The sequence below is a fragment of the Chrysochloris asiatica genome, unplaced genomic scaffold (genome assembly GCF_000296735.1).
Source record: "Chrysochloris asiatica unplaced genomic scaffold, ChrAsi1.0 scaffold00012, whole genome shotgun sequence".
NCBI classification, from domain to species: Eukaryota; Metazoa; Chordata; class Mammalia; order Afrosoricida; family Chrysochloridae; genus Chrysochloris; species Chrysochloris asiatica.
The window spans coordinates 1,994,873-2,004,766 of record NW_006408530.1 but is presented as its reverse complement, the minus strand read 5'-3'; the positions used below and the strand labels follow the sequence as shown (position 1 = coordinate 2,004,766).

The 9,894-nt window shown below is 36.3% G+C and overlaps 1 pseudogene; it reads left to right on the top strand.

Annotated features, from left to right (window-relative positions):
• The first annotated feature begins 1,316 nt into the window (after positions 1–1,316).
• LOC102832800 lies at positions 1,317–1,989 on the top strand (annotated as a pseudogene).
• The last annotated feature ends 7,905 nt before the right edge of the window (positions 1,990–9,894 follow it).

Sequence of the window (9,894 nt, the reverse complement as noted above, 5' to 3'; positions counted from 1 at the left end):
GAGCTCATATACAGCTCCACATCAGGAGTCCATATGTGTCTCTATATGTGTGTATATGTGTTTTTGGTCATTTAAAAAATTTGTATTTCGTTCCAGACCTTATTTTTATAACTGTAACTTCATAAAATATATTTAATCCTTTATTTTATTAGACATTATCTGTTTACTACATACCATAAATAATAATGAAGTTAGAATATTTTATATTACTCATTCCAAATTAAACATATTTTTTGTTTCACTAGTTTCTCATCTTCATGAATCAAATATGTTAGCTCTTTTCCTTCTGTGTATTCTGCATTCTGTATATTGCAAATTTTTTTACAGGATAACATTTATTTGTAACTCCCAAATCAATAAATGTGGCACTTTTGTGATCATCCCCTGACATTCTCAGAGTGAAGAAAAATTTTATACAAGGATGAATCAAAAAGTATTGTTACTAGGCCTCCAGTTCATACATACATGGGTGCATTCCAAACAAAATATATTTAAACATATCTTTGCTGTCAATGAATATCTGCTGCTAAAATTCTCTCAGTAATACACTTGTCTTAGTCCCATTCAGGTGCCTTCCAAAATAAGACCCAACCAAAACAATGACCTTCGTGGGAAATCTGCTAGGCCAGATAAATCCAAGTCTGAGAAATCAGCTCAGAAGGTTATTGCAACTATTTCTTGAGATGCCAAAGAGGTAATCTCAATAGATTTTCTTGAAAGACACAGGACAATCATAGGGGCTTATTATGAAGAAATTTTAAGAAAATTAAAAACTACACTGGTGGGGAAAAGGCCAGGAGAGTTGTGCCAAGTGTTGTTTTTGTTTCCATCATAATAATGAGCCTACTCAGTTTTCAAGGGTTGCAAGGGCTGATATATGAAAATTTTGTTGGAAAACCTTAACTCATCCATTGTACAATCCTTACCTTGGCCCTCTAGACTTTGTTTTGTTCTCAAAGAACAAACCAAGTCCCTTGAAGATGTCAAAATTGCCATTTTAGTGTGGGTCTGAATCAAAGAGCACAGAATCCTTCATGGAAGGCTTAGAGAAATGGAAACACAAGCTAAAGAAGTGTATAGACATTGATGGAGGATATGTTAAGAAATGATAGCTTCACATTTTGTTGTTTTTGTATATTAAAGGTTCCTATGCTACTGTCCTGGTGTGGCGCTGTGGCTTAATGAGCTGGACTGCAAAGTCGGTTTGAACAGCAAGGTCGGTGGTTCAAGTTTACCAGCCGCTCCTCGAAAGCCCTGTACAGACTGCCTGTCTTGGAAGCCTCTTCCTGAAAGTGTTGCTGCATGTCGCGGGCATTATGGCCTCAAGGTTACTTCACGGAGTTGGAGCTTTGGCCACTCAGGCCTTAAGAATCTGCTGTCCCAATAAGGTCGCTGCCGTGCGCTGGATAGCATCTGGAGGCGGTGTCCCTACTGACAACGAACAGACCACAGGGCTGGAGAGGGAGGTAAGGATGACTGCACAGAAAGGGTAGGATCCATACAACATGCTTGCTCCAAAGGCAGCTACAGGCACCACGGAAGACCCTAATTTAGTCCCCTCCATCTCGGCGATTTGAAACTCACCAGTCGCTCCTTGGAAACCCTGTATAGGGTCGCTATGGGTCAGATCCAACTCAACGGTACTTAACAACAACATCACCGTTACTGAGCTCTGGTAGCGCAGTTGTTATGAATCGGACTGCAAACCTCAAGGTCAGCAGTTCGAAACTACCAGATGTTCCACGGGAGAAAGATGAGGCTTTCTGCTCCTGTAAAGATTTATAGCCTCAGAAACCCTGTACAGGGTCGCTATGAGCCAAAACCAACTCCACAGCACATGACAATAACAACAACAAGCGAATTGTGGGCTGCATCTGTGAAGAAGATAACAGTGCTTTTATCTGGTTTTGGCTGCACACAGATGATGCCCAGCGGTGCCCTAACTGTGGAACCCATTACAAACTGGTGCCCCACCAGTCAGCCCACTGAGCCCCTGCACCGACTCGCTCTAAACGATTTTCGTCATTTCAATAAAGACTAGCCATTGCATTCGCTCCTTCTCCCATAAAAACAAACAAACAACAACAACAAAAACCGTAGATAGGGTCGCAATGGGTCAAAACCTACTCAGCGACACTTAGCAACACTGATACTCTAATAATACTTTTTGACTTATCCTCATATCACATATTTTTTTTCTCTTTCTTTATTTTCTTGATTGCTACCACAGTTAGCGTTTGTATTTCTGTTTTGAACTCGTGTTTATAAAAATAATTCTTCAGTATTTTCACTGATCAGCTCTTAGTAATGTTTCTGGTTGCAAATTTTGTCTGCCGTATGGCAGTGCTTTTCCAGTGTATGTCTTTCATCCACTATTGTACCTTGTTCTTTTTCATATTTTCTCTCATTTTTTTGTAGATACTGTGCTAGCTCTGTTTTGATTATTATATTATAGATACTGTGCTCATTTCTTTATTATTATTCATCTTTTAACTAGTTCTTCCAGGTCAAGGCTGTTTGCAAGAGGTTCACACAAAAAAGGGAATGTTCCAGAATAACAAAAAAATTTCCTTATGACACAAGCTTTTTACTTTTACTTTTTCATAACCACATGCATATGTATTATTCCTGAGCATGAGTAAGCATTTCTAGTGAGAAAATTAGTAAGAGTTGTCTGTATGGTCTTTTTCTATTTTTCTTCATAGATTTTATGGTAACATCTCATGGCTTCCCAAATATGCCTATTGAATTTGGGTCTATGTTTTCAAACAACTAACTTAGTTTAGAAAGCTAAATATATATGGCAGTATTTTGAACAGCAAATCATAAAATAGCACCTGAGAGTGAATAGCTAAGAATAGTGGTTGTTGTTTAGTGCTGTAGAGTTAGTTCTGGCTTATAGCAACCCTATGTACAACAAAACAAAACCTTGCCCAGTCATGCACCATCCTCACAATTGTTATTACGTTTAAACCTGTGGGTAGTTGCTGCCATTGCGCAAATCCAACTTGCTGGAGTTCTTCGCTAACCCTTCGTTTTCACACACATGATGTTCTTCTCAAGGGAATGGTACCTCCTGATATTACATCCAAAGAATAAGAGACCATGGTTCGCCATCCTTGCTTCTAAGAAGCATTCTGACTTTATTTCAACCAAGACAGATTTGTTTGTTCTTCTTAAAATGGTAACATTGGCAAATCATGCACTGCAACACTGTATGTAGGTGGTTCAAGCTTACCAGCTGCTCCTCAGAAACCCTATTCAGGGTCACTATGGGTCAGAACTGACTCGAAGGCACTTAACAACAACAATTGTGGCATAATGCTTCTGTAAATCTGGTTATCTGTGAAATTGAGCAATAATACCAGTTCAGAAATTATTTACCAGATAAAAGAAATATTGCTTTTAGCATTAGTAAAAGAGAATATCTTCACATCAAAGTATAGATCCTTCTGGTATGGCACTGTGAATCAGCATTGGACTGTGAACTATAAGGTCAGCAGTTCCAACACATCAATTGTCCCTCAGAAACACTACAGAGGGTCTCTATGATTCAAAACCGACTAGATAGCATTTAATAACACAACAAAAATTAATGGCAAATATTCAGTTGTTATTTAATTTAGATCATCTTTATAAAGATCACTCTACTTTCATTAGAAATTGGATATATAAAGAATATATTGTAATATAAATTTCATAATTAAATATATCAAAACATATTAATTTGTAAAAATTTTTCTCTAAGATCCTAGTTTATTTCAAAAGGTATATTTAGGTGTGTAAGGAAAAACTTATCAGAATCATTTATCAGAATTTTGCAATAACCATGATAAAAATTTGCTTGTCTGTAAATTCCGGGTTTATTTACAGAAGGAAATAGCTCATACCTGATGCACAATTCTTCTGTATTTATTCCTTGCATGATTGTCGGAGTTTAAGACTGTATTCAAGTAACATTTTGGGTGAAAGAAGTTATTTTTTTTTCTCATTTATGATGCACACTATAGGATAAGCAAGGAGCTCTGGTAACATAGTGGTTACGAATTGGGTTGCGAACTTTAAGGTTAGCAGTTCGAAACTACCAGCTATTCCACAGGAGAAAGCTGAGGTTTTCTGCTCCCAAAAAGATTTACAGCCTCGGAAACTCTGTATGGGGTCTTTTATGAGTTGGAATGAACTCCATGGCACATAACCACCACCACGACCATCATAGGATAAGCATTGGGTTGCTAACATAAAGGTCAGCTGTTCAAAACCACCAGTCACTGTGGAAACTCTATACAAGGTCGCTGTTACTCGGAACTGACTTAACAACACAACAAACCAACAACAATGTGATAGCTATGCCTTTGATTAACAGCTTGGTAGGCAGTAACAGACTTAACTTCTTTCTTTCCTCATCTAGATTGAGATACTTTCTAAATTTCTTGAAATCATTAATCTGTCTCCATATCTCAAAGACTCAGAGTAAATCAATTAATTCCATTAAAAAAGAAACAGTCCAATTTGGACTAGATCTTTGGTTTAGATATTAGTTTTGGTCTATATATAACTCGTAACCCATTCCTCTCCTACCAAAGGATGATATTTGCATTTGAAAACAGGGTAATATTTTAAAATCCTAAAATAATGCAAAACAATGTCATTCAACTGATCTAACCTGGTGTGGCGCTGTGGGTTAATGCTCCAGACTGCAAAGTCGTTTGAACTGCAAGGTCGGCGGTTCAAGCTCACCAGCTTCTCCTTGGAAACCCTATACAGGGCCGCTATGGGTCAGAATCGACTCGACGGTACTTAACAACAACAATAACCCCTAACTAAACTGAAAACAAACACTCAAAAACATAAACAAAAAAAAAAAACTTTTAAAAAAATGATGGATCACTTAAAAGGAGAAATTTTTAAGTTTCTGGGCAACCAAATTAATATATTTTTCTCCTTTCTTAGACTAATGTATTCTTTTACACCAAAATCATTACCATGTATCAAAATATTTGAAACCATAATTCTAATATGGTATAATATTCTCATATTTAATAATATTTAATGTGCTTATAATATTAATGGGGTTTTGCCGTGAAATTTATTTCAGTAAAGGCATTGTCTTTCCATTAAAAAATAAAAGACAACTTATTTTTAAATAAATATAAAATCCTCTAAGAAAGAAAAAAAATTAAGAAAAACAGTCTAAGAACTGTACTATTATAATTAACATCTCGATACAGTCCCTGGTGCTTGGACTCTGCAGCTCATGTTTTTTTCTAAGAATCAGCCAGAATAAACACTGGCTTTGTTATAGGGCAGACTGATATAAAGAGCCATATGTGCTCCAACGACGCAGCACACGGAGACAGACAAAGCTTTTTGCCATGAATTCCTTTTTTTAATTTAGATTGCTCCCTGAACCTGCTTATATCCCTTTCTAGCTCATTTATATCAGTTCTTCTGCCAGCCTGTACCTGCCAAATAAAACATCCCAATCTAAGGTCTGGTGTGAAAAACAGAAAGGTTTGGTTTGATCACAGCAGACTTTTGTTCTATTCTGTCTCTATAACCATAACACCTAATTAAAGTTTTAAAAACCTTTACTAAGACAAGACAGGTCAGCTACATGAAAGGAGGAAGGAACGGGAGAGTCGGTCAATTATCACAACCAGTTTGGCTTTCAATGGCAGAAAACCTCATCAACCTTCTGTCTCTGCCACTGTGAGGTCCTCCTAGCCATTTGAGCATGTGGTACCATCTGATAAGCTACTGATTTCCTAGATCAAAAATGTATTACTTTTCCAAGGTCTTGAGGTTCAAATTCAACTGGAGCATGTTTAGTTAATGAACACAGCCTCTTAGAGAAAGAATTGAGGATGACGTAAATAAAGTAAGTGCCTCTAAATGATTAACTTATCCTCCAGGCATATTTTGTATGTAATTTGTAAAGTTTTGATTAATAAGCTATCAACCACAGTTTTACAAAGGTACAAGCAAACATAGACCACTATTATTATGGGTTTTGAAAAGGTTGCATTGTTCTATTCAGCCTGGCACAACCTGTGGTCCTCAAGCTCATAGTTGGGTGATAAGGAACCATAATGCCACCAGCAGGTATTCTCGTTCTTGTGTTTAAATACTCTTCTAAAGCTGTAACTAGGTATGATGTTTCCTAAATGTGCAAAAATAATATTCTACACCCTGCATAATGTTTAAAATTGGCTTTATTGAAATATTTTAAACAAAATCTGAACATAATCATTGTCTCACCTTAACACTAAGTCTTTATTTTACTCTGTTTGTAAGCTGCTGCTTTTTAATACAGAAATGACTAAAGAATAAAAGGTAGTTTTCTTCTTATATGGCCTATGAGAAATTATAATTACTAAAATGTGGATGTATAACCAGAAACTTTTATGGAAGATCTGGTCAAGCAATTAATTTAATCTTATCCTAAAGCGTTATTTAAAAAATTATATAAATACTTTCTTTCACTGCTATTGTATATTAAACAATATTTTTAGAAAGCTCCCCTTGTTGCAGTTGCTGAGATGACGACAACTTTTATGGGTACTTGAACTATTCCTATGGCACAGTAAAAAGATGTCAAGCTGATAAGTGTTTCATTTCCAGACTTGTTGAGAATGTAGAATCTCTACCACGTTTGGCATTGGTTGATTTCAAATTATGGCGACTCCATGTGTGTCAAAGTAAAACTATGCTCCATACAGTTTTTAATTTAGATTTTTTGGAAGTGGATCTCCAGGTCTTTCTTCCTAGGTGCTTCAAGGTGGGTTCCAACCACTAACCTTTTGGTTAGCTGCCAAGCATGTCAACCATTTGCATCAAAGCCACCTGATGTTGTTGATAGGTGCTGCCAAGTTGGTTCTGACTCAGAAAGTATAACAGAATGAAACACTGAATCTTCCTCAGACCTCTTCCAATGTTTGAGCACATTTTTGCAGCCACCTTGTTAATCCATCTTGCTGAGGGTCTTCTCCTTTTTCATGGACACTCGACTTTACCAAAAATGATGTCCTTCTCCAGAAACTGTTCCATCCTGATAGCATATCCAAAGTATGTGAGACGAATGTCGCTATTCTCACTTCTAAAGAGAATTCTGGATATACTCCTCCCAATACAGATTTCATTCTTATTGTAGTCCATGGTTTGCTTAATATTTTTTTGCCAACATCATAATTCTAAGGCATCAATTTTTATTTGGTGTTCCTTATTCCTTGTCCAGATTTCACATGTATATGAGACAATTGAAAATACCATGGCTTGGTCCAGGTGCATCTAAGTTTTAAAGTGACATCTCTGCTCTATAACATTCTAAGGATCTTTTGCAAAAGATCTGCATAAAGCAATATGTCATTTGACTTCCTGACTGCTGCTTCTATGGGTATTGATTATGGATCCAAATAAAATTGAATTTTTGAAATGATCTTTTCTCCTTTTATCATGATACTATCTATTGGCCTAGTTTTGAGGATTTTTGTTTTCCATAATGAAGGTTGCAGTCTTGGATTTTCATCAGTAAGTGCTTCAGGTCCTCTTTGCTTTCAGCAAGAAAGATTGTGTCATCTGCATATAACAGATTGTTAATGAGTTTTCCTCCAATCCTAGTGACTCATTCTTCTTCATATAATCAAGCTTCTCTGATTATTTGCTCAATCACAGATTGAATAAGTACTCTGACACACATCTTTCTTGATTTCCAGCCCTTTTCAGTTTGAACAACCACCTCTTGGTCTATGTACTAGTTCCACACGAGCACAATTAAGTGTCCTCGGATTCCTGTTCTTTGCAATGGTATCCATAAATTTTTGTGATCCAAACAGTTAAATACCTTTGTGTAGTCAATAAAACACAGGTGAACATCTTTCAAGTATTCTCTGCTTTCAGCTAAGATCTGTTTGATATCACCAGTGATATATCTCATTCCACTTTCTCTTCTGAATGTGCCTTGGATTTCTGGCAATTCCTGGTTGATGTAGTGTTGCAAGTGCTTTTTAATTCTCGTCAGTAAAAATTTACCTGCAAAAGATAATGTTAGTTAACTCTTCATTCTGTTGGATCATCTTACTTTGAAATAGGCCTGGATATGGATCTCTTATATTTAGTTGGCCAAGTAGCTGTCTTCTAAATTTCATGGCATAGACAAATGAGCACCTCCAGCACTGCACTCATTTGTTGAAACTGCTCAATCAATATTCTGTAAATTGATCTTTCTTTTCTCCCATTGCCTTCAGTGCTGCCTGGACTTCTTCCTTTAATACCATCGGTTCATGATCATATGCTACCTCCTGAAATGATTGGATGTAGACCAGTTCCTTTTGGTACAAACACTCTGTATTTTCCTTCCATCTTCTTTTAATGCTTCCTGTGTTGTTCAATATTTTGTTTTCCCTTAGAATCCTTCAATATTGCAACTAAACTCTTGAATTATTTATTTAGTTCTGTCAGCTTGAGAAATGTTGAGCATTTTCTTCCCTTTGGTTTTGTAACTCCAGGTTTTTGCACATTTCATTTCAATGCTTTACTGTGTCTTCTAGTTGTTGTTGTTATGTGCCGCGGAATCTGTTCCAACTCATAACGACCCTGTACAGGGTTTCTGAGGCTGTAAATCTTTACGGGAGCAGAAAGCTGTCTTCTAGAGCTGACCTTAAAAATAGTATTTTCAGCTCCTTTACTTTATGGTTTTTTCCTTTGCTTTAGTTTCTCTACATTCTAGAGCAAGTTTCTAGACAAAGTTCTTGTCTGACGTCTATTGTGGTCTTTTCTTTCTTTTGGTTTCTTCATGTGTTGTGTCCTCAATGTCCCTACACAACACATCCAGTCTTCAGTCATCAGTGTTCAATGTATCAAATCTATTTTTGAGATGGTCTCTAAATTCAGGTAGGATGTACTCAAGGTTGTATTTTTGGCTCTTTTGGACATTTTGCTTTATTCAACTTCAATTTGAACTTGCATATGAGCATTTGATCTATTCTGCAGTTGGCCCCTGACCTTGTTCTGACTGATGGTATTGAGTTTATCTATTGTTTTTCCCACAGGTATAATAAATTTGATTTAACTGTATTTGTAATGACTAAGCTATAAGTCTTGCAATATTCTGTAATAAATCTCTAGTATCATTTCCATTACCAAGGCCAGATTTCCTAGAAACTGATGCTTCTTTGTTTCCAATGTTTACATACCAATTATTGGTAATTGTCAAAGCATTTTGATTTTATGTTTGATCAATCACAGACTGCAGAAGTTGGCATTAGTGGTTGATGGTTACTGTGGTTGTTAACTGCTACTGAGTTAATTATGACTTATAGCAACTCAGAATAGAGTTTCTGGGGCATGGTTGGCATATACATTTAGGTAATAATCCTGCTAACTGGTCTTCTTATAGGCAGATGGATATTATCCTATCATTGGCAGCATTATACTTCAGGATTGTGAAATAATATGACACTATTCCTTTTAAATCTGTCATAGTATATCATATGATGGTCTGATTCAAAATGGTCAATACCAATCTATTTCAGCTCACTAATGTCTCTGATAAACATGTTATTTTGGATTACTTACAGTTTTCCTAGATTCAGACTTCATAGATTCCTCTATTTGATTATTAATTGATGTTTGTAACTGTTTCTTCTCATTGTGAGTTATGTCACATCAATTATGAAGACCCTGTAAGTTTCACTCATCAAGGTCAACTCTGCGTAAAGCAGGCAACTCTTCCCCACTTGTATTTTAAAATGCCTTCCAACCTGAGTGGCTCTTCTTTCTACCTATATCAGAAAATGTTCCATTGTTAGTTATATTTTCACTGGTCAATTTTTTTTTTTTTTTTTTGGAAGTAGATCATTGGGTCATTCTTAGTCTGGAAATTCCACTAAAATCTGT